Genomic DNA, 25051 nt, shown 5'->3' with positions numbered 1-25051 from the left:
TCCATTTTGAATGGCCTTAGAAGGGCATGGAGTGTTTGTGGCAAAAATTCAACAAACTTTGATAAGCCAATTTTTCTCAACTGATTTTGATAACTGGGTCACTAAAGTAAATAATGGTATAGGTACGGAAGTTATGCAAGAAGGCAGGTAGATACAGTGATGTTTTGAAAAATGGCAATTTTGGGTTGTAATTTTGATATCAATTTTTGCCAAACTCTAGTCCCAGGCTCCTCTCTGTCCAATAACTCAAGGACAAAGTTACATGTATGAAATAAAAGCTTTATTATAGTAGAGTTCATGGTCAAATTCATTTGGAAGTACAATTTACCAATTAGGTTTTATGGCACTTTCAAAATGTCCCCTGAAAACCTTGGTTTTTGGTGCTCAAAGGGCAAAAAATGAGACTCCCCCTGAAACTCCAAAACTAAAAGTCAGAGAAGTGAGCCAAATTGGCTTTTGAAATATCTCATTGCACCCAACTTCTGTGCCAAGTTTCAGCCAAATCGGTTGACCACAACTTTTGGCCCCTGGAACACTTTCTCAGACAATGACACTTAACAGTATAACGTACACCTTTGTTATGCACAGAAAACGCTTCGTATAGGCAGCCAATTGCTTTGAGAAAGTGTGTGCGTTCAAATTGGTGCAGATCTTCATTGAATTTGTCTGAACGTCACACACATACACAACACTTTTGAACTCGCTGAGATACCTACCGGCTGCTTATAGCGACTTTCTTTGACAGGCCCGTCAGTACTTCCATCTTCTTCATCAGAGCCTGCAAATAAACTCAGGGTACTGGTAGTTCCTCTCTTGTACAAGAAAATCAGTGCTGCAACTTCAACCAAACCTTGTTTCCTGCTCTCCTGATGCTGAAGATTCTAGTCAGAAAGTAGGTATTTGGGCAAATTTTGGTTACTTTTAGTTGAAAAGAAAGTCAAGAAAGAAGTTTATGATTTCAGAACAGAAAAGCGACCACCTTTCATAAGTGACCGCGACCATTTTCAGGGCTGAAATTTTCTTTTGTTTTTAACCTTCCCTAAGTGACCACTTGATACTAATAGAGCAGAAACTCTGGACAATAAGGCTTGTAACATTATTGCATTCCTTGGGGACCCCTGGGAATACTGCAAGAGACAAAAGTGCTGGATTTTTTTCTTGAAATTGATACTTTTCAGATTGAATAAAACATCCAAATCATGGGGTAACTTAAAATTTCGACCTAATATGGTCTAAGCCCTCGTAAGTGACCTCCTATAAGCACTTACAGAAGCTCTGGATCACTCTGGTGTTCTGGTCAATACTGAATACTATACACATTAAGACCATCAAAGCCATCAAATAATCCAGCAAAATATTGGGGGCTAAGCTATAGAATACTGTCCTCCAGGAAAGCTTGAGGATTAGCTTTGGAGTTCATTTTCATTACTGACTTGCAATTAGAGTGCGACATTACTTATCAAAGGATGTCTCGTATTTTCACAAGACGCTTCTCGCTCTTCCTGACTTTACACCAAAATTTGTTCTTCTTTCTAAAATTCTCTCCTCCTTTTCCTTCCTCGTAGAATATGCCCACACAATTTATAACCGCTTCTTACTCAGCAGACATTGTCCTGCACGAGGCCATGGCAAATACTGTAGGAAATCCAAGTGAAAGATTCCCAGCCCGGAAAGTCAACAAGTCGATGTATCATTGGATAAAATGGTTAATCATGGCAATTATTAACTGGAAAAAGCAGAAATTACAAACAGTAAAGTCTGCTTGCACAACAATGGTCCCTTGCAAAATATAAAGAATAGATCAAAAGTCATTGGAAGCATCAGGTTCCGAGTAATAACTGTCATAACTGGAAAGCACAGACAGCTGCAGACTCTTTTTCACCGATTACCACGATCAAAAATTTATGAAAACCACAAACGGCTTAGTCTTATAAAACCACAATACTGCAGGTTAAAATAAAGATTTCTGCAAAACCGCACCAAAAATTAATGCCAAACCGCATCACCACAAACCCTTACCCCCCTCACCATGGTCATTTCACCCCCAGTCACTTCCAAGCAGAATCCAAGCATGTTTTTGCTGATCCTGCTGTTGATGAATCATCTATCCTTGAGCCACTACCCACAGCCATAGAGAACGACTCTTCCTTTGCTGCCACCTTCCAAATCCCGGAAGACTTCACTACAAAAGACAGACTGAAGCTGATAGACAAAAGGGGCTACTGCTACAACATCAAAGGTCGCAGAGCAAATGCCACTAACTGGCAATGCACAGTTAGGCCTAAGGTAACTATCATTAAGTTATCTTAGTTGCCTATTTATCATAATGTTTAACCGCTTCCAGCACCAAGCTACTGTCATATTGCAGCCCCTCACCAAGTATGTGTCCAGCAACTGGATCAACTGGAGCCTGTCAGACCAGACTGTGTTTAAAAAAGCCACGAGGACAAATAACGACCTTGAGGGGTGGCACCATGGCCTCAACTGCCAAGCCTCCAGACATGGACAGCTGCCCTTGTATCTCCTGATTCAGCTCCTACACAGAGAGGCCAAACGTACTGCCCTGGAGATCCACCTTGTTTCTGACAGGAAACTTAAGAGAATCCAGGGACGCAAATAGCATGAATTTCAGACCGAACTGTTCCTTTTTCTTGTATTTTCTTGTTTTTATTTGTAAGTTGTGCAATGGACAAGCAAAGCGATACTGTAATGCTAGTTTTACAATTTTACATTAAAAAGGGATACACAAAAAAAAAGAAAAGGGGAGGAAAAGAAGCCTATTACAATGTAAATATAAATAGCTCTCTACATACATCATCACAAAACATAAACTAAATTAACTGAAGCAAGGTAGAAATTTGTTCCATTTTTTATGTTTTACCAATTTATTGCTGTTAGCTGCAATTTTCCGTTCAATCTGGCAAGTTGCTTTAACCTTGGCTATGAAGACCTTTAGAGAAGGATGTATGATATTTAAATTAAAGTTATAAATATAATATTTTGCTAATAAAATAATATGGTTTAGAATATGAAAGCCCTCTGCGACATTGAATACTCCAAAGATAACATTTTCTAGCGTTAAGGATGTTGAGATTACCTTTTTTTTAGAAATCCAGGAACAAAGCAACTGCCAGAAAGATTTTGTTACATTGCAATGAAAGAATAAGTGCTCAGGGGACCCGACTTCTGTTTGACAAAAGGCGCAAAGTGGAGAGTCAATCATTTTAAGTCTGAATAATTTTTCATTTGTACTGGACTATTCGACTTGTGGGACGAACACAAGGCCAACAAACAGTCAGCACTGCTCTCACCTGAATGCACTGAGGGACTAGGCCGATAAACCAAACAAACAGCTCCTTTAGAACCCACCAAATAAAATAAAAGCAATAACCAACAATACAATGCACAGAATGCAGAAAAAAAACTAAAAACATGAATGCACCGAGGGACTAGGCCGATAAACCAAACAAACAGCTCCTTTAGAACCCACCAAATAAAATAAAAGCAATAACCAAATTTACAGAAAAAAACTAAAAACATGACAATTCTTTTGATAAAAATATAAAACATAGAAAAAGCTGAAGAATTTATGTAAACTTATCTTTATTCAAACTCGTAATCTTTTCTGAAAGTGGTTTTCCCATCGCACATGAGCTACTTCGCACAGTGACTCACAAACTGACTACTTTGAATGATTCAAAACAGTGAGGCTTACCTCCCTTGTCTACATAAAACTCCCTTTTCTAAAATTATTGTTTAAAGTAAAAGAAAAAGAATGAAGTAAAAGATTAGCAGCACTTCATCGCTGTAAAAGTGGCCAGACACAAGGGTTCATGTTGCAGGAACATGTTGCAGTGACAAAAACATGTGTAGTGCACACTGAGGCGACATGTAGGAGGGACGTGTAGCAGGGACATGGAGCAGGGACAAAATCACAACATTTGCACACACATGAAAATGTTGTGGGAACATGTCCCAGGAATGTGTTGCAGCGACATGTCCCCTCCTGTGAACTGACTGACTGCATGGTGCATGGTTTTGGTAATGCCGAGCATGCTTTGAGGCACTGCATCGTTGATGGAAAATGGTGGCGATTGAAGTAGAATCGGTTGAGGATGATTCTCCAGCTAAAAGTCCTGATGACAGCAGTCATGGTTGGTTGGTGGCATTATCAGACAATCTAGTCCATAATTTTTGCGTGTGTTAGTAATTGTGTATTTCCTTAAACATTTTCTGATATGGCTTTGGAGTCCGATTCTTGATTAGCAGATGCGGTGACGAGAACCACAGACATAAGTGGAATCAGTGGGTGGAGCAAGGGCCCTGGCCTTCTGACGTTCTCTCCTGGTATCCACTGTAATGTGCAGAAGCTTTTCTCACTCTCGCAGGGCTTCAGTGCAATTTGTTTTCCATGCACTCCTGTCACTGGCAAGAGTCTCCCACAAATCGATTGGAAGACCAATGGCCTGCATGTCCCTCTTCACCACATCCTTGAAATGGAGCTTCGGTCATCCTACCGGCCTTTTTCCTTGTACTAGTTCTCCGTACAAGAGTTGCTTGGGAATGCGGCCCTGATCCATTCGATGTACATGGCCAACAGTGGTCATATTTCTTGGAATAATAGCCTCATAATTGACACAGTCATGATTTATGCCAGTTGAGAATAACTTTTCACTAATAACTTATAACTAATAACTAATAACTCAAGAATAACTTTTTAACTTTTGAGAGTATTTCAATAAATCTTTATCTTGTTGAATCAAGTAAAATATCTACATCAAGTGAAGGTTGATTTTTTAAAACAGTTGAATAAGTACAAAATTAGTGGGGCAGGGTGGCTTTGAAAATAGTATTAAAATACTCTACAGTTTAAATAATTTTCAAATCTGTCAATAATGCAACTTAACTCATATAGTATATATCAAAGGAAGACTTTAAATTTTTATTCTTGGATTGATTCATCATTTTCAGGACCAAGTCAAGGTGGTTCAGAATTCAGTTTGAGAAATTGGAGCCTCATTTAAATGGTGTAGACCTTGAGAAGGCAGAAACTTCACTTCACAAAGCAATGAGAGATGCACATGAGAGCATCTGGGTGGTTACCTCTCACGTCTATAAGGCGATCAAAGATAGACATGACGAGGCCTGTTATCACCAACTGACTGAAGAGATTGAAAACACCTGTGAAAATTTAAAAGTAGACATTTGAACCCAATGAATGTACACATTAATGTACTGTGCTAAAAAGGTATGAAGTTCAATTTCATGCTAATTGAATGATTTAACAATCATTACAATAAATGCACTAGTCAAATATTCCAAATTAAGTCTCAACTGAATATAACAATAATTGCTAATCAATAAGTAAATTGATAAGGAATGAATTGCATGTCCACTGGCAATTTCTTTTTTATTGAGACCACCTGAGTGCAAGCTGACATTGTCTTACAAATATTATTGATCATGGATTTTGGACGTGGTTAGTTTGGAGATGTATACATTGGTTCTTGATAAAACTCTGAACCCAATACTCCCATCATGTGTTGGCTGTGGTGATTACCACAATGATTGCTCTCCTACTTCTTCATCTGGCTGTGGCTCATCAAATGTGCAGTCACTATAGCAAGAAACATTACCAATGTTGCTCCGCAAGGCCCAAAAAGTAAGGTATTTTTTGATGTTAAAACACCACACCTTTCTACTCAATTTAATCATCTCTTTGGGAACTAAGGCAATTTGGTGGCATCTTGGGGATGTCTTTACATATTAAGCTAACTAATGACTTCTTGCCAGTAACTGGATGTATATTTTGTACACACTGCACTACTCACCCCTTTATCCCAAGACTTTTAAGTCAATTAAGTACGAAAAAAAGTTACCATTATTTTTGTTCCCTATTCTTTGGAAGGTCTAACTCTTTTTTGACAACTTGTACACACCATAAAGTTGTCACTGTCGAGAAACAATGGCAGTTCATCCAGAGTTTTTGGATTACTGCAAAGATTCAAAGACAGATACAAATGGTGTGACAGAAGCAGCCATATGGTCTTTTGTAAGACAGCAATGCATTGGCTGCACAAACTGTATTCGGTTTTGTGCAAGTGGAATACAAGTTTCAGCTGTACATATTTCAAGGGCATGGTTTCAAGATGCCCTCAAGAAACTAGATGAGTGTGAGTACAAAAATGTACATACTTAAGCATATTTATTTAGTATTTTTTACTTGAGAATAAAATACATTTTATGAACATAGTCACGACTATGAACAATACAATTGTCATGTGACAACTTGTCAAAATTATCTGACTGACCTACCCCTCCTGTAAATTCATAGTCGATAGGTATAATTACCAGTAATATTTGTAGAGAAAAAAATGTGAATAAAAGTTTACACAATTTTTGTAAATATCATTTCTCTAGCCTCCTGTGTATCCACTATTGCCTTTAATATCCATAAGCATACAATTTCAATTTTCACTAAACAGGTATGGTTTTTCCTATTATAGGTTTTGGTTTAAGGAATAAGAAGTCAAAGAAAGGTGCATTCAAAAGGAATTTCCAATGTCAATTTTAAATCACAATGTAAAAAAATATATGATCTTCTCCACTTAGGGATAATATCAAAAGTTAAAAAGACTTGAACAATAGTTGCTAGTCATCACATTAAGAAAATTAAAACCTAATTGTTGACTCGCAATAAAATCATCCAAGAGTAAATGTATTTTAATACTGAAGTTGACCAATCTCATAACTTTCTTTCTTTTTTTTGTCTTTCAGATCCTCAGCAGCAGGAACTGATGAAGTGACTAGTCAAGCAGACCAAGGTAATATTATATACATTGAAACTCATATCACCATTCTATAATTTGTAACTAGAGGAAAAGTTAACACTTATTTATTTTATAACTGATAACTCACTGTTTGTTTCTGTTTTACTTTAGCATCACCATTAGCAAAAAATATTGAAGGAATGGAAGTAGAATTAAACACAGAAGGATACGGTTATTTATTGCCTGTTCACGCTAATGGTACACCCCAAAGGAGGGGGATATCCCGTGGTGAAGGTGATACTGTGCAAACGATTTTTTAGGGGGTTTGAAATTCACGATTTCAGGGTTTCTTTTTTTTGTAAGGAAATTTATGGCTAGTATTTCTTGGGGGTAGTTTCACTTAACCTGGGAACTTAAAATCTTCTCCATTTTGGAACAGTGTTGAAACTTAATTTAAACACTTGAACAAACAACTTGAATGGTTGCTAGTCATCACATTAAAAAGGCATTGCAGTGGTCAAGGTATTTCCATTTTCATTTCAGAAAATTGTTGGCACAGATAAAAATAGCAAAGACTTGTCATAAACTAGAAACATATTTGCGTTCACTTGGGCTTTATGTTGGAAAGAAACTTTATTTTTTGTTCCTGCATTTGCATTTGTTCCTGCAAGTTTTTTATGGAATATGTTTATCCTGTAACTGTTTTCTCTCTTGGTATGCCAGAGATGCAGGTTTCTCACATATGTGTACTGAGCTGAAAACAGCATGTGTTATGTAGTTTCAAGACCCTTTTTCTGGGGTGGGGTGGGGGTAGGTAGTACCATATATTATCGGCTATTATTGCAATACATATTTCTAGACACTCTTTCCATTTTTTTTGGAGTTTTTACTTGATTAAATTTTGTTTTGCGGGTTTAAGGGTTGTAGCGGGGTGAGTCACTTGCCAAACAATTGTTGATTTGTTGATTTGTTGAGCAGCTTCGTGAGAGATGGTGCGATCTGTTCAGTGGTTTCTTTTAATAGATGGGAAGGGATTCCATCAGGACCCATTGCCTTATTTACATCCAGCTGCCTTAAATAGGCCAAAACCTCTGTGACTGAGATCTGTAAGTCAACAAATAGGGGCCCATCTAAAGGCGATGGCCGTGCTGGATTCCCCCGGACCTCTGAAGGAACAGAGAATACAGACGCGAAGTACGAGTTGAACAAATCTACAATCCGTCTAGGCATTGACACTTGACTACCCGGTCCATTCAGGTCACAAGATGACATAAACTCTGGAAAGTTGCGTGATTTGTTGGTGAGTCTGAATATAGACCAAAAGCGTTTAGGTCTGCGTGCTAGGTCAGAGTCCAGAGATCCAAAGTAATGCTCTTGGCTTTCTTGGATCAGGGCCTTCGCTTTTTTTCGCAGCTCTTTGTATTTTTGATGCTGTTGCTCGTTTACCGTTGATTTTCTTAGCTTCAGCCGGGCAGTCTCTTTTTTCCGTAAAATGTGGATCATTTCCCCAGTGATCTTAAGGAACACAATCAAAAGTCTTAAGGAACACAATCAAACACCCCTTGCTTTTAAGAGATCCTTACTAAAATATTATACAAATGCTGTAGATATTTTTGATCAAGAAGATATAAGGACGTGGCGGACAATTTGCCCAAAGTGCAATACCGCTAAGACCTTAACGCGCCCACCGCATTGCTGCTTTTAAGCTCCCTATACTAAATTTAGATTTATATATATTGTATAATTTTGTCTCTTAATTATATCTAAGGGGGCCGCTGTAATTGGCTAAGCTGTAGCGGCTCCCCTGGCCATTTTGTTTTGTTTTGCTGTCTGTTTTTTTTTTTTGCTTCCTCTTCTTTTTCTTTTTCTTTATGTGTAATAGTAGGCCGAAGCTTAATAAATAAATAAACAGGCTTTCTTCTTATGTTTTCTTTTTCTTGGTTAGCAAAAGATCCCAGGCTGAGATGGCTTTCAATTATAACCAGCTTCAAGTGCTAGGGTGATCACACTTAACCCATGCAAGAAAACCAATAGTTTATTTTGTTGTCACCAAAAGAAAAGAAAACGTCACTACCAAAGCTTATTACCAGATGAACTAATAATTTTATGGGGTTGTTAGAGTGGTTCTCATGAACTCCTGAAATATGCATATTTTGTACGATTATTTTCCAATTTGTTTGTTATGTGATTCATCAGTAGTACCCAGGCTTATTGAGATTATTCTAATCAAAAGCAGTATTTTCATTTGCTCTTGAATGAAAAATGACTATTTAGTTTGTTACAGTTGATAATGAACAAAAATGTTTTTGTTCTGTATATAAGCAGTGAGGAAAAAGACAAATTGTTTTAATATTTCTTCATGACTATTAATTACAATGATAATTACAATGATATTTCAAGGGCATAATAGTATAGAAATCAGGGCTGTCATTAAGTTTTGAAGCAGCCGTTGCATGTAAGTTATCACCCGTAGCAGTCAAATACGTGGCCCACGGCCACGTTCTGAAGGCCCGAAAGGGCCTGAGCATCTAGGGGGGTCTGGGGGCATGCCCCCACCCCCCTCCCCAGCAATTTTTTGAGCACGAAACCCCTGGAAATGCATTTTCCTGCTTTCTAGGGCATGAAAATCGCAATTTTTCTAATCAAAAATGCTGATAAAACAGTGATAATATGTTATAGTACATCATCAGCAAATAGTGAAATAACATCTTTGTTGCATCAACCTATGCAGGTGGTCCTTATTTTAGTACTGTTTGTTTTTCACAGTGCATAATTTCAAATTCATGCACCTTAATTTACAGAGATCAAATGAATAAAGTTATAAAATATCTCCAACAGACCTGAGTGTTCCTTGTTTAAAAAAAAAAAAATGACAGTCCATAATCAGCAATATGGTTTTATGTTTGCTAACAGTTATGATAATTTGTTATTATGGTCAAATGCATAAAACAGGAGTGAAACCGGAAATAAAAATTATAATAACATCTCTACATTACTGAGCTATCTTACCGTTAGAGGAGCTCAAATAAGCTGGATCAGACATTGAACGTCTCTTTCCGTTACAGTGGTAATAAGAATAAAATGCTTTACCATTTCTAGACTCGGGAAATTTTTCTTCCACTCTTTGTAGCATAATACTCAGTTCTACAGGCTGCCCGCATGTGGCTGAAGTCCTTGCAGTACTTGAAGCTGTGATCGCTGGTATTTGTCGACCACTTCGACTGGCTGTTTTGTGAGCTTCCTCATTTCCATCGGTCCGTTGGGATTTAGAAAAAAATCTGTCGATCCCAGGCTGTTTTGACGTGGGTTCTTTTCTCTTATTCATATTAAAACATAACTTTCTCTACACACGAGCGGGACCAAACACGATCGATCAGCCTGGACAACACTCTACATCGGTCCGCGGAATTTCTCAAAAGGCAGGAGCAGCGCATTGCAAGATAAGTTTTGCTGCTTAAAATGGCGTCTAAAAGTAATTCACGACGATTAAGCAAACTGAAAGTTCATCTCCAGGGTAAAATATAAATAGTAGAACCAAGGAGACAAGACACCAAGAAACAGTTATGTTTATTTCAATAGGGAAATGTTTAAAAATAAATTTGGTAAGTGTAGCATGTTCGTACCATCCATCGACATCTTCACCCGTAACATCAAGTGAACTCAGTCGTAACAGGTGTTACGGGTTGCGGCCCTTAATGACAGCCCTGGAAATTGTCATCCAACAAGAACAATAACACAATTTATTTGTAAGGAATCATTAGTATGTGAAAGTTCAAATTATCTTTGTGAATCATATTCATATCTTATACAAACTGACAATTGTAACAGAAACTTAACATGAAAGCTTAGTAGTCAAAGTACATAATTCATTACTTAGGTAATTTGTGACAAACTAACAATTTAATACCTGTTATATAAAAACTGACAACTGTAACAGAAACTTAACATGAAAGATGAGTAGTCAAGGTACATGATTCATCACTTAGACTAATGTGCTACAAACTAACAATTTAATACTTGTTATATAAAAACTGACGACGGTAGCAAACTTAATTTGGTTTTATCAACTGGGTTGATAATGTGAATTGGCCACCGTAAAGAGGTTAGAAAGCTGACGTTTTAAGTGTTAGCCCTTCGTCAGAGCAAATAGAGGAATTGTGGGTTGTGTGTGGTTTATATACAGAAAGATGGAGCTACCCTATTGGTTGGTGCATGGTAACTTGAAAAACAACAGAATACATTTTAGTTGAATGAAAAGCGTTCATAGATACCGTGACGATTAAGAGTGCCAATTTGAAAAATAAATTTTTGTTCTACAGTTTTGCGGCTTTCTGTTCTTCCTTGATGTAGGGAAAGGCTGCAGACTACCATATGTTGCTTAGAATGATCGGGGAGATTAAAGTGTCTCGCAACTGGTTTAGATGCATTTTTGTCGTCTTTCTCTATGTCACGAAGGTGTGCTCAGAATCGGTCGCCTAGTCGTCTCCCTGTTTTGCCGATGTATAACTTTTGGCAAAAAGTGCAAGTTATGCAGTAGATGACATTGGCTGAGGTACAGGTGAAATAATCAGTGATCTCGATGGATCGCTCAAAGTTTCGAATGAAAGGACATGTTTCGCATCGTGTGCATGGGCATTTAAAAGTTCCGGTTTGATCACTTGTTTGGAATGCACTTCTGACTAAAAAGTTTCCTGTTTTTGTAATGTTTGAATGAAATTAATGGAGGTTGCGAAAAGATTCTACCAGTATCAGGATCATTTTGAGGTAATTTAAAGGTTTTTAGAATGTTGGATTTTACTGCATGGTTGTGAGGGCGAAATGCGAGGGTGAATGGAATTCTATCATTATTTTCCTTCTGTGACATTTCTAGTGCTGACTGTCAATCAAGATGTTGGGCACGATGATGGCCCACTTGAACAACAGAAGCAGGATAGCCACGTTTGTCGAAGAAGTCGCACATTTCCTCTGATTTTAAGGAAAAATCAGTCATCTCTACAAAGACGACGAAGTCTAAGAAACTGAGCATAAGGAATGGAATTCTTGACATATGATGGATGTGAAGATGAATACAAATAAGTACAAGAATCTGTGCTTTTGTAGTGCACACTGGTGCTAAACCGCAGCCTTCGATAGAAACTTTGATATCCAGAAAAGCTAAAGAAGTATCGAAAATTTCCCAGGTATATTTAAGAGCAGGATGAAACAAATTGACAGCAGTTATAAATTGATTGGGGGTCCTCTCTGGTACAAGAGGTAGCGCTGATGCAGTTGTCAATGTAGTGATGGTAGAGTACAGGTTTGGGACTGTTGTACTGATTAAAAAGTTGGTGTTCAATGTAGCACATGAAAAGATTGGCGTAGCTGGGTACCATTTTGGTACCCATAGCCACGCCATTTATTTGTTTATAATTGTCTGTGAATGAAAAACTGTTGAGTGTTAACACTAGGTCAGCCAGGCTGAGCAGTGTTTCTGAGCTTGGTTCCTTAACACTGCGTAAATCGAAAAAATGTTTGAGGGCTAGAAAACCTTTACCATTTGGGATGATGGTGTAAAGAGACATAATATCCATGGTGAAAATTAGTTTGTCTTCGCCCAGGAAATTGAAATTGTGAGAAATTTGAAGCATGTGTTGACTGTCTTTAACATATGACGGTAAAGATTTGACGATAGGTGCCATAATTTTGTCTAAATAGCTGGAAATGAGTTCAGTAGGGCAACTACAGACAGAGATGATAGGTCGACCTGGGTTGTTAAGTTTGTGAATTTTAGGTAAAAAGTAAATATATGAAGTTATTTACTTCAGCCTAGATGATTAGGCCATAACTGACACATTATCAACCCAGTTGAAAAAGCCAAATTATCTTGTTATATTCCCCACTGACGCAGCACCACAGTTTCTTTAGAAACTTACCTCCTCTGTAGCAAACTTAACATGAAAGAGGAGTAGTCAAAGTGCATAATTCATCACTTAGACTAACATGCGACAAACCAACAATTTAATACTCGATATACAAAAACTGACCACTGTAACAGAAACTTAACTTGAAAGATGAGTAGTCAAAGTACATGCGATTTGTTCCGTCTTGTTTAACACTTGCATAAACCGTTCCACCTGGCCGTTGGCTCGGGGGTGTTCTGGTGTCACACGATGATCAAAACCCTCTTCTTTTGCAAAGGTTGCAAACTCTTTCAAATTAAATGGCGGACCATTATCAGACTGCACTCGTTTGGGTACACTGTGATGAGCAAACATTTTCTTCAACTTCTCTTTAGTCGGCTTCACTGCTGTTGAGGACACCACCTCTACTTCTGGGTATCGGGTTCTTTGATCAATTGTCAATTGTCTGCGATCTTTGGTAGTAACTTGACAGTCAAAACAATGACCTATCATTTGGTCAATCATCGCATTCATGCCGGGGAACCAATACTTAGCCCTAAGCATCTGTTTCATCTTGGTGGTTCCCAGATGTCCCAGCTTGTGGGCTGATCTGATGACTTTCTGCTGTAACACCATTGGTAAAACAATTCTTTCCATTCTGAATATCAGACCTTGTGCTTCATAAATTTCGTCCTTAATCGGGTAGAATGGTGCCAGGTCAGCATCCTTCTTGTTGGTCTCCCAATTACCTTTCCTGATAGTTTGGCTCAGTTTTTGCAAAGCTCTATCACGTGTTTCTTCTCCAACTCTGTCTAGCACCACTGCATGCTCCTTTTCAATGCTTGCCTTCAAAATCTTCTCAGTGTCATTGTTTCCAACAACTGGTAATGGGTGCCTTGACAAGAAATCTAGAGGGTCAGCCTCATCTTTACCAGGCTCGTATTTCATTTCAAAGTCCACATCCTGCATGTCCATCACCCATTTCTCGATCCGGGGGGAAGCTTTGCCGTTGGCTTATTAAACAATAGCAGGAGTGGTTTGTGTGCAGTAATAATCGTAAACCTGGGTGCACCAAGAAGGTAGATAGAAAATCGATCCTTGGCCCATTTAACACATAAAGCATCCTTCTCTGTCTGGCTATACCTCTTTTCCACATCAGTCAGAGTATGACTTATGAAATGCACTGGTTGCCAGCCCCTGGCAGATTGCTGAAAAAGGCCAGCTGATAAACCTTCATTGTAACTAGCTTCGACTCTCACCATGATTGGTAGCTTGGGGTTGAAGAATGCCATTGTATCCTTGCTGGAGATGTTGGCTTTCAATTCTTCAAATGCATCATCTTCCTCTCTTCCCCAGTGAAACATAGCCTCCTTGTGAGTAAGCTCTCTCAGTGGTTTCATGAGCGAAGCATACCGAGGTATAAATTTGGATAGATAACCAGTCATACCAAGGAAACTTCTTACCTCTGCCTTCGATTGAGGGGGTTTGCACTCATGGATGGCCCATACCTTCTCTGGTGTAGGTCTTAAATCACCCTGGCCAAATTGGTAACCATAGAAGGTGATTTGTTTCTGGCCAAATTCACACTTAGGCTCGTTGAAGGTGATTCCATAATCTTCAGCTTTCTGAAATACTGACTCCAGTGTTTCATTGTGTTCCTTCCAATTGCTCGCTCCAATCAAGATGTCATCCCTCTGGTTAAGACATTGGGGAATGTCGCCAAAAATTCTGTACATTGCCTCATCAAATAGATCTTGTGATGCCTTTGCACCAAATACAAGCCTTTTAGGTCTAAAATTACCCCAGGGGGTGCTGAAGGTAGCGACTGATCTTGATTCTGGGTGTAGTACTAGCTGGTGGTATCCCCGTCGGAGATCCAATTTTGTCCAGATAGTGCAATCATGGAACTTGTGAATGAAATCTTCCACTATTGGTGCTTGTGAGATCCGGCTCCTTTCCATGTACTGGTTCGGAACTCGTAGGTCAACACTCGCTCTGATCATGTGTGGCTCCAGCTGGTCCAATCGCGAACCTGCAAACCTCGGTTTTGGTTGCACCACCAAAGGGGAGCACCAGGTAACTGGTTCATTGTCAGGTACTTTCTCAAAGATATCTTCTTGAATGCCTAAGTCCAACCACTTTTTCAGCGGTTCTTGAAGATAGTATGGTACCTGCCTAGGTTTCTGTGCTACCGGCACTGCTCCGGGTTTCATATGGAATCGGCTTAGGATCTCGCCACCATTCTTGTCCTCTATCTTGCCAATACCTTGAAATAAGTGGCTATACTTGGTGATTAAATCTTTCATATCCTGTTCACCTTCTGCCTGTTTAAAAGTGTTAGCATTGTCTCTCCACAGATATGGCCAGATCATTGGGCTCAGCGAAGCTGCCATCTGGTTGAATCTTCAACATTCCTAATGTTATTAGTGTTTCCTTGCTAATCAGTGGAGGTGATTGGATCTTTCCTGACACTACAACAAATTTGGTCGGTTTCCCACACGTCTCATTACGAATCAGTTTGAAATTCTCCTTTGACCTCAAGTTTGTGCTGGAGAGTACACAACTTGACATTACTGTTTGCAAGGATTGGCTTGTCATGTGTTCTGTGGCTGAATGCCTTAAACTGGTGTTCATCCATAATATTAACATCCGCCCCACTGTCAGCTTCCATCAAGACATCCACGTCATTTAATCTCACCATAACAGTTCGATAATCATCACCATTTTTGCCAATCACTCTTATCTTCTTGGCCTGCTTTAAGTGTTGCACTGCCTGGCCGAAAAAATCATCATCCGAGCTCGTGGATTCTGCATCTTCAGTTGTCTTCTTAATTCTCCCACTGCTTCTCCTTTTACTTTGCTTCTGTCTTCTGAACTTGTGGCTACGAGTAATCTCAGATTTGCATATAGAGGAGAAATGGTTCAATTTGTGGCATTTATGGCATTTCTTACCATAGGCAGGACAATCTTTCCCTTTCTCACGGACTCCAAACAATCCACAATATTGACATTTGTGCTTTTTCCCAGGCCGCTGTGTTTCATTGGATCCATTGCTTTGTTGTTTGGGGTATTGCAAATCGGAATGCACAGGAGAAACATTCTCACGGGAAACATTCTCACTTCCCATATCTTTCATTTGCCTCGCAATATCCTCCATCTGGCTTGCTTCGGTCAGAAATCGTGTTAGATCCCACATCTTGCTAATGGCTTTCTCAATCATCTTCTTGTCATCAATGGTTTGAATTATGTGCTCCAAAATTCTCTCGTCGAATGTAGCTCCAAACTCACATTCCTTCGCTTTCTCTTGCATCCTTGCCGCGTGTGCACTTGTGGTTTCACCCATGTGTGGCCTCATTTTCAAAAATAAATACCTTGCATGATGCTTATTCTTTGGAGTGAAGTGATCATTCAGCTTAGTATGCAACTTCAGGTACACATCTTCCACCTCTGGATCTGGTAGGCTCTTTTCTAATCGAGCTATCTCTTTCCCGCCATAAATTATTATAGCATCCTTCTTATCGACGGCCCTCGTAATTCTGAAGTATCGGAATTCTCGCTCAATTCCCTCCAGCCATTCTTCCCATGCTTTGCCGATGCTGTTCGCTTCGTCGGGGATGATAAATGGCTGTGTTCGAAGGTTTCTAGTCTCTGTGACGACTTGAATCGCTTGTGCTGCTCCACTTGTTGCTGCTGTTTGTTCTGTCATAATTCTCTCTTGTTTTTCTCCTCGTCGCCAATGTAACACTCCAAAAGCACATGGTTTTTTATTACACACTTCATGTGAGTCACACTAAATATATATCATCTAACCACGACTTCGTGTAAGTCGCACGGGATATAACACTGCTCTTTTCAGGCAACCATCTTGATACTGCACACATTACAAAAGGGGACAAGCTTTCCGTTATCTTTGCTAATAACAAATCTTCCAACTTTCGTGATGCTATCTACCTTCCTCTGAAATCATACAACTTCAACATGGACACCGGCATCTACCTCTATGAGAGAAACTTCCTTTGTGGGCTCTGCGTTGCTGGGCCCTGCCCCCTGTTCGGCCAACTCCTCACCATGCCTTGTCTCCTCAAGTTGAGGTTCTGCGGATGGTCGTCTTTAAGCTCTGCAATGGAAACTTTGTTTGCTTGCTCTGAGCCTTCTCTGGTCTGTGCCTCGTCATATTTTGGCCTCTTAGATAAAGGTTCAAATGGAACATGACTCATCGGGGTGTGTCCACAGTAGTCGCATCATATTGCACTGCTTTCGTACTCTTCACATTCACATTCAATGCAGTGAGCTCTTTTGATACCCCACTTGTCTTTTCCCATAGTATAGAGACCTGTAAACCACATATTTATTACATCTTTTGTCGCTGAGTTTGTGTCCTAAATGAGCGAAACGAAGCTAATGTCTTTCAGGCAAACCTACAGGTTGTTTGAAATAATTCAGACAAAGGCTGAGGGAGACAAGGCAATGGCATGTATTTTTATTCTTTAGCTACAAATTTGTTCGGCATACCTCAAATGATAATTGCACGAGGCACTGAAATACGATTATTAGTAGCTTTAATTTATTTAAGTGTCAGTTCTGGCACTTCACGGGGCTCCCTTTATTCAACAGATGACACTTTCAATATAATATGCGGTTTAAAATTCTGGTTGTGTTGAGTGTCACAGTCTATGAATGATTTTGGAGTCTTTATCTGTCCCAAATAGTCCAAATAATGTTTTCAGCACAGTTGAAATTTACTGTGTGGCTAAAGACTACCATGAGTGCACTTTTCAAGTCGAAATTGGAGAGCGATTTGTGGCTATGCAGGAGTACCGCTTGAAGGGGAGGGCATTTAAGAGTGATTTTCTGAGAGTGTCGCGAATCAGAAGACAGTCGCAAAAAAATTAATTTTTCTTTTATTTTGCCAAAACATACCTTTGGGTGAAGTTATTCGTGGAAAAGTAGTTTAAAGTTCCAACAATTTATTTTACGGCAAAAATTTAAGAAAGTTTGAAATTTGCATATAATGGAAAACAAAACTTGGCAAAAGTATTATTTCATTCTTATACTTTGAGATCGTGTAATATGTTTCTTCAAGTTTTGTTTGAAGCGTATATTTTATCATATTTTTATAGCACTCTCGACTGAGCAAGACGATGAAAACGGCCAGGACTGTGTATGCCACTCAGTGTCTCATCTCAAATATAAACAATGTCGACCTTGTTGAATTTTATGGTCGTTTATGTTCGCTGTTTTACTGAAAATATTTTACAGAACAGCTCACAAGGACACTGGGTAGTTAAAATCATTTTTATAGCAGCAGAAGTAACGTAACGGTGAGTCGTTGTTTCCTTTCTTAAACTGTTAACTTCCAAAGAATAACCTTGTGATTTGAGTAAAATTGAACTTGCTTAAATTATTTTACTGATGGAGAACATTTTAATTCCCAGAGCTATAACTTTTTGGGTGAAAAAAAACAATAACCAAGGCGTCCTAAAATGTAGATATTTTGACCAAATGATATATACCAGAGGGCATCTATACTAGTCAAAGTTGGCCTTTACTTGTTCCTTGCCAAGAGACATGAATGGCGGCTGTACAAATACCCTTCGTTAAAAATCTACGAACAAAACTTCAAGAAACTCATTACACGATTTTAAAGTATGGGTGACATAATATTTTTGCAGAGTTTTGTTTTCATAGGATTGTTTTTACGCCCCTGCTGTTTTCGTAAAGAAGCGCGAAATTGTGAACACTTTAAGCCACAAAAACCGCCATTATATGAAGAAGCTAGTCATAAAAGGGGATAAGTGACGATTTTGGTTGCTTTTCTTTTTTCTTGCTCCAAATTAGCTGAATTTTTGCATGTGGTCTTCAATGTAATAGAAAAATGTGGTTCTGTATTTTTGTCGCTGGTTTTTGCTTTGTTTTCGAGTTAAAACGTAGGCAAAAAACTTGGCTTTTCCTAGCCATGTCTTTAGGAGTTTATTTGTTGAACAGCAAACAGGCAGACTGTTTATAGTGTATGAAGTCAAAACCAAATCCCACAGCATATAGAGCGGAAATCTGGGAACGGATTGTTTACACCGGTTATTGTGACGTGAACACAACACGTGAATCGATCGAGCGTCAAACGAAATGCCATCAAACAAAAAAGAGATGTGCCGTATTAGAGCTCTGTCAACTAATATCTTAAGCATTGTTTTAAAGTACCTTGTGTGCCTACCTGGTGGTTGAGAGGCATCATAAAGCCTCGATAAACCCGTAAGTCATCAGCACGTTTTAAAGAATCAAAATGTGTTCTGAAACTTCGAAGGCAGCTGATATACCGTAATCGTGTTATCGGCGTTCGAAGTCAGATCGAGCCAGGTAGCAAAGTCCAAGAGCAGTTCTTGCCCAAGAAAAATACCCTCTGGCGAGTTGTGGCCCATTTGCCAAGCATTGCTAGCGTCAAAGTTTGGAAAGCGAGAACTGGTTTTAGACTTATAAAATTTGTCTTGTATCGACCGCCATGTCTTCCCGCGCACGAGGTGTAAAGACCCTTCCCGGCATGCATTGCGATTACGTTCTGCGGACGTTTCTCGAACTGGTAACTAGATTTAAACATAATAATGGCCAGCAAGTGGCGATCGATTGTAACAGATCTGTGATCCAGTTTGCGTTGATTTTATTTCAAATCGGCATGATTTGTAGTGTTTTGAGCTTCTGGGATCGGGGGACATGCAGATGTATGGAGACCCGTACGTTGCGCAGAAGGGTTAATCTGTTAATCTGTCAGCCCTATTTATAGAGCGTTTTCACGTGGAGTCATCAAATTCTTAAATCCAAAACTAAACAGCCGCCAAAGTTGTTGTCCTCATCAGGCATAAGAGGTACCAGCGCATTTTGAACTTGGAAGTTATGGCGGTGCGTGACATAAAGCTACGATCGCGTTTGTCGAAAACTATATTTTATCTCGTGATTTTTTAGCCATTGAAGACGTTGCCGTATTTGAAAAAGTGTTTATTGAAATGTTTATTTGTTTCATTTTATTTTTATTTACACCTTTTTTTGACCTGAAATCAGCATTTTTGAGCTTATACGTTGCGTGAAATTACCATTTTCAGGAGCCCATCATGGGCTCCTACCATTTTGCTGTTTTCTAAGTGAAACCAACATCCTTGCCGTCACGCGTTAACGCGAAATCAACATTTTAACCTATTTAGACCTGAAATCAACATCATTGAGCTTATGCGCTGCGTGAAATTGACATTTTGCTGGTCTCTAAGTGAAACCAACATCCTTGCCGTCACGCGTTAACGTGAAATCAACATTTTAACCTATTTAGACCTGAAATCAACATCATTGAGCTTATGCGCTGCGTGAAATTGACATTTTGCTGGTCTCTAAGTGAAACCAACATCCTTGCCGTCACGCGTTAACGTGAAATCAACATTTTAACCTATTTAGACCTGAAATCAACATCTTTGAGCTTATGCGCTAAGTAAAATTGACATTTTGCTGGTTTCTAAGTGAAACCAACATCCTTGCCGTCACGCGTTAACGTGAAATCAACATTTAAACCTTTTTTGACCTGAAATCAACATTTTTGAGCTTGTACGTTGCGTGGAATTGACATTTTGCTGGTTTCTAAGAGAAATCAACCTCCTTGCCGTCACGCGTTAACGTGAAATCAACATTTCAACCTTTTTTGACCTGAAATCAACATTTTTGAGCTTATACGTTGCGTGGAATTGACATTTTGCTGGTTTCTAAGAGAAATCAACCTCCTTGCCGTCACGCGTTAACGTGAAATCAACATTTCAACCTACTTAGACCTGAAATCAACATCATTGAGCTTATGCGCTGCGTAAAATTGACATTTTGCTGGTTTCTAAGTGAAACCAACATCCTTGCCGTCACGCGTTAACGTGAAATCAACATTTAAACCTTTTTTGACCTAAAATCAACATTTTTGAGCTTATACATTTTGCTGCTTTCTAAGTGAGATCAAAGTCCCTGCGGTCGCGGCGGGCCGATCCTTTGTTATGATAAACCGAGGCGAGACTTCGACTTATAACAAAGGCTTGGCTTGGTTATTATAACAAAGGATCGGCTCTGTTTATCATAACAAAGGCCCGGCTTCATTTATTTGCAGCCTCGGCGGGAAAAGGGCGTTAGGTATTTTAATCAAAAGTGAACTTTGTCGAAAACGCTCCAAATTTCGCATAGAGTTTTGTTTAGGTATGTTTAGCAATGTCCCGTAGTTTTTGCACTAAACCTTGCTTCGTTTTCAGGATATTGCGTATGCAAAAAAACACTCGGTTTTCCTAGCGGCGTCTTTATAAAGCGAAGCAAAAACCAGCAGCAAAAATACAGGAACACGTTTTTCTATTACATTGAAGACCACATGCAAAAATTCAGCTAATTTGGAGCAAGAAAAAAGAAAAGCAACCAAAATCGTCACTTATCCCCTTTTATGACTAGCTTCTTCATATGCAAATTTCGAACTTTCTTAAATTTTGGCCCTAAAATGAATCGTTGGAAGTTTAAACTACTTTTCCATAAATAAGTTCACCCAAAGGTATGTTTTGGCAAAATAAAAGAAAAATCAATTTTTCGTGACCGTCTTCTGATTCTCGACACTCAGAAAATCACTCTTAAGATTTCGAATTATCGTGGACAACTAGGTCATCTGGAGCGTGAGCTTGTCCACCCGTTGTGGTCATTCGAAAGACTTCAGTGGTAAGTACCTCGATCAAGAAATGTCCAGGAAAATATCCTGTTTATACATAGTTCGCTTCAGTGACATAAAGAACTACAATATAATTAATGTGAAACACTTACCTTACGGCGCTGTAACTGGAAGCCCATGCAGTGACCCAAAAGGAAGATGGTGCATAGGAGGAGGCATAAAGATCCCACTTACAGTCAGGATTAATACGGAAAAGGCAAAGGCCAAAGCTTTAGTTTGGATCGTTCGTGACTGTGGTTTCTCCTGTGACATAATTCCCCCGACCACCGCTGAATAGTACAACTCAAGACAGCAACCCTGGACAGCAGTTTGACTAGATGACATTTTAAGTTTATTTTGTGTGTTATTGGATATTGAAAATGTGGCAGCCGGGTGTGACAACAAGAAAAGAATATAAAAATTCGCATCAAGTATGTGTAGGTCTGTTTATTACAGAGTTTATTATTTAACCACAAAGCCATATTTAATGGAGTGGCGTGCGAACACATACAGTTTCCAGCTTTTGTTCCACGCTGCCGGAAAGAACTGGCGTAGAACAAAAGCCAGAAAACTGTCAGTGTTCGCAGACTAATGGGGGAGGGGAGAGAAACGTTGCGTGACGATCCAAACAACGACTAACTGCCACGGAAAAACACAATCTTTATATAAATGAACTTTAACAGATCATTTGTTTTCCGCTTAACTGGGTGTTTATGCACTGCTATTTTAGCTGATACAATTTAGGCACCCTATCTAAGGATCACACCGGGACACTACGCCAACATGGGTGAAAACGATACCCTATTTAAGGATCGAGAACCTCAAAAAACCATACCCTACCCCGCAGCACATACCTATATAGCCCATATAAGGGAGTACCCCCACCCGGGCCCTCTCCCCGAACTATGTTGAATACAAGGGGAAATTCTACCACATTACCAATTTCTTATTGTTGCAATGAGATAAAGTGTACAACCCCTCCACTTCAAGAATGGCCAAGTGGATGGCATTTAATGATTTTTATGAGAGAATTGAAGCAATTGTTAATCCAAAAAAGACTACAAATGGACTTTATTCAAATGACATTTCAGCTTTCTTGGTACCAGGGATTGGTGCAAAGTGCAGCCAGGTCTTACGCTTGCTGCATAAGACATCTGTGAAGTCTGCAGTGCCAGTATTCGAATGGAAGAAAGACAACAATGTAAGAGACAAAGTTTTGGTGTGTTTCAAAGTTCTCTCACACAACAAAAAGGGCAATGGAAAGTGGCTATTAGTGGAAACTACTGAAGTAATGTGGAGCAAGTGCTATACACACTTACCAACATTTAATGGTCCTCTGGAAAGAAGGAATTGTCCTTTAGAAGTAAATACAGAAGCTCTCAAAGTGTTGTTATCCCAGCTAGAAAAGCTGCAGAAGAACAACTTTGAAAGGAAGAGACACTAAAAAAGCAAGAGGCTGAAAGGAAAAAAATGGGGCTGCCGGAAGATAATGACTTTTTGTCTATTGAAAGAAGTCCTTGATGACTTGAACATAACCTATAGATGAAGCGAAAAAAAAGCTAGTGTGATAGAAAAAGTTTGTAGTGCGCGAGCAACTTTACGTGATGCATCACATGACCACAACTTCAGAGGTCATGCCTTTTCCTCTTTTAAGTTCTGGAATACTGGAACTCTGTTTGAACACTGCTCTACTTTTAGGAAAAACCTGTTATGTCTTTATCATTACGATGACCACGCTGGGCACACGTGCCATCAAAACTACCGGGTTCGCTGTGTGCAACATTGCAAAGCCGTGAAGTTGGGAGACTGGGCTCAAATAATATTTTCTGTGCGTTGTCGAGATCGGCCGTTTTATACAAAGCCTAACGACGATATAGTTTGATTGATCGTTGATTTGGCACTAATTTTACATTCTAGAAGGTGAGAGCTTCACTTTGATACCAAACATGGCTGACCTCGCTACGGTCTTTGCAGGTATGTCCCCACTCAAGATCTTGTTTGTGCTTAAGCGTATCTCTAACTAACAGTTGCTAATATTTGGCTTCATATAACTTTCGTCTGTTCACAGGAAGAGTACAGATTTCTACCAAGAACTGAGGAAAAACAATGGAAGAAGAAACCTATGTTTTTAAATTATCGGTTTACACAACTGAATAAACGTGCGACAGCTACACAGAGTGAGCTATTTGGTCTATTTTGTGCAGCAACCTGTGGGAAGATATCACACTTATTAAACAAGAGGCAAAAAGATATTTAAAGGGCTTTACAAACAACAAACTCGAGGGAACAATTCATTTTCCATTTTGTGTGAAACATCACTCAAAGAGGAAGCCTGTGAACAGATTATGTTGTTTGTAAGTAGCGTGAATCACAATTCAAGTGTCAAAAAAAAATAAAAAATAAAAAATAAAAAATAAAAAAAAATAGAGAAAGGATGCAAGACGTTTGAGAAAAAATGTAAAGCATAGGGAATTGCCAGCTGTTAAACATTATGTTAAGAATCAGGTAGTAGTACAAACATGTTTCAGTTCATTGGCTTCAAGGGTTCTAGAAAGAGAGCTTAACACACTGTAAGAAGACTGTAACACAAAGTAAAAAGAAAATTATTGTATGTTTGATTGCAAATAAATCACAAATTTCAAATTAGTAGACATTACTTGCATAAAGTTTCAGACGATTTTAATTTCAGACAAAAAGTGTCCAAAAATAAGTGATGTAGCCGTTTAGATTAAGTATAGTACAAGATAGACCACTGTGGCTACATTTCTGGCAGCCGGACAGGTTTTTGAAAATACTCCATGTCCGCCAGTGAGACTTTTTTTAGGGTTAGGGTTAAGATCCTTTCAAAGTCTTTTGAAGTTAACCCATGGTAAGCGTGCATCTTAATTTCTGTTTTGTAAATTTTCTGTGTGGTTGCTCACTACTTATCAAAGTTGCCAAATATTTATGTTTAACCTCATTTCCAATATGTCAAAGTAAATGTTTCCACCAAAGGCTTGGTTTCTCGGGTTCCGGCTTGGGTTCCCGGGCTCAGGTTCTGAGTGAGATTCATGTCTTCAAGTATTGGTGGTAGGATACGTTTTCCATAGGTAACCTACATCCATGCATAGGTTTATGGCAAAATTTAACATGTAACATGTTCTTTGGATTTACCATGCAATCTATCTTCCCAGAAAAATAAAGCTTCTTTTCACATGCTTGTACAGTCAGCCATCTCAAGTGAGCGAGCCCAACGCCTGGGGGTACCCCTTTAAGGGCTCCTCGGGGGCACGTGGCCCGATAGGGAACAGGTTTTAGTTCTGGAGTGTTGACTTCCGTTGACTGTACTTTGATGGGGTATCAAAAATCGCCATTCAGAAAGGAAAATCAGAGGTTTGTGTTCTTTACCAAAAATTATCTTGAGGAAGCTACAAGTAGAGCAGTACAAGGGGCCAGAGTCTGGGGCCTGTTTCCTGAAAGTCTGGGCCTGGAAAGCCATCTTTACCTCATGGTATGACGTAAGTCATACTTTGGGATTTAGGGTTTGGTCTCCCCTCCCCAACAATCAGGCAATGACTTTGTTTTTGGTTTTGGTTTTACTTCAGTTGACCATCATTACATAGTAAAGCAGTGAGTAAAGGAGCAACTGTGATGAATTCCACTCCATTTGCACTGGCACTTGATTTTAACCATTCGGGGTGACTGTAGTTAAGAGTGAACAAGGA

At 39.2% G+C, this 25051-nt stretch overlaps 1 protein-coding gene and 1 long non-coding RNA gene across 2 annotated transcripts in view; one reads left to right on the top strand and one right to left on the bottom strand.

Moving 5' to 3' along the window:
- The window catches only part of LOC145501132 (uncharacterized), a 329746-nt gene extending 308639 nt beyond the window's left edge, over window positions 1-21107 (bottom strand). Inside the window, exon 1 of the mRNA XM_081480687.1 lies at window positions 20976-21107. The gene's annotated coding sequence lies outside the window, so the exon portion shown is untranslated. The remainder of the gene's footprint in view (window positions 1-20975) is intronic.
- On the top strand, window positions 4732-6691 carry LOC145501153 (uncharacterized). The gene is made up of 2 exons (XR_014051195.1): window positions 4732-6173; window positions 6507-6691. It is a non-coding gene; the product is annotated as an uncharacterized LOC145501153 (long non-coding RNA).
- Window positions 21108-25051: the final 3944 nt, after the last annotated feature.

Source organism: Orbicella franksi, chromosome 10 (genome assembly GCF_964199315.1).
Source record: "Orbicella franksi chromosome 10, jaOrbFran1.1, whole genome shotgun sequence".
In the NCBI taxonomy this organism is placed as follows: Eukaryota; Metazoa; Cnidaria; class Anthozoa; order Scleractinia; family Merulinidae; genus Orbicella; species Orbicella franksi.
The sequence above is the reverse complement of the archived record's forward strand: the minus strand, read 5'-3'. Positions and strand labels throughout refer to the sequence as shown.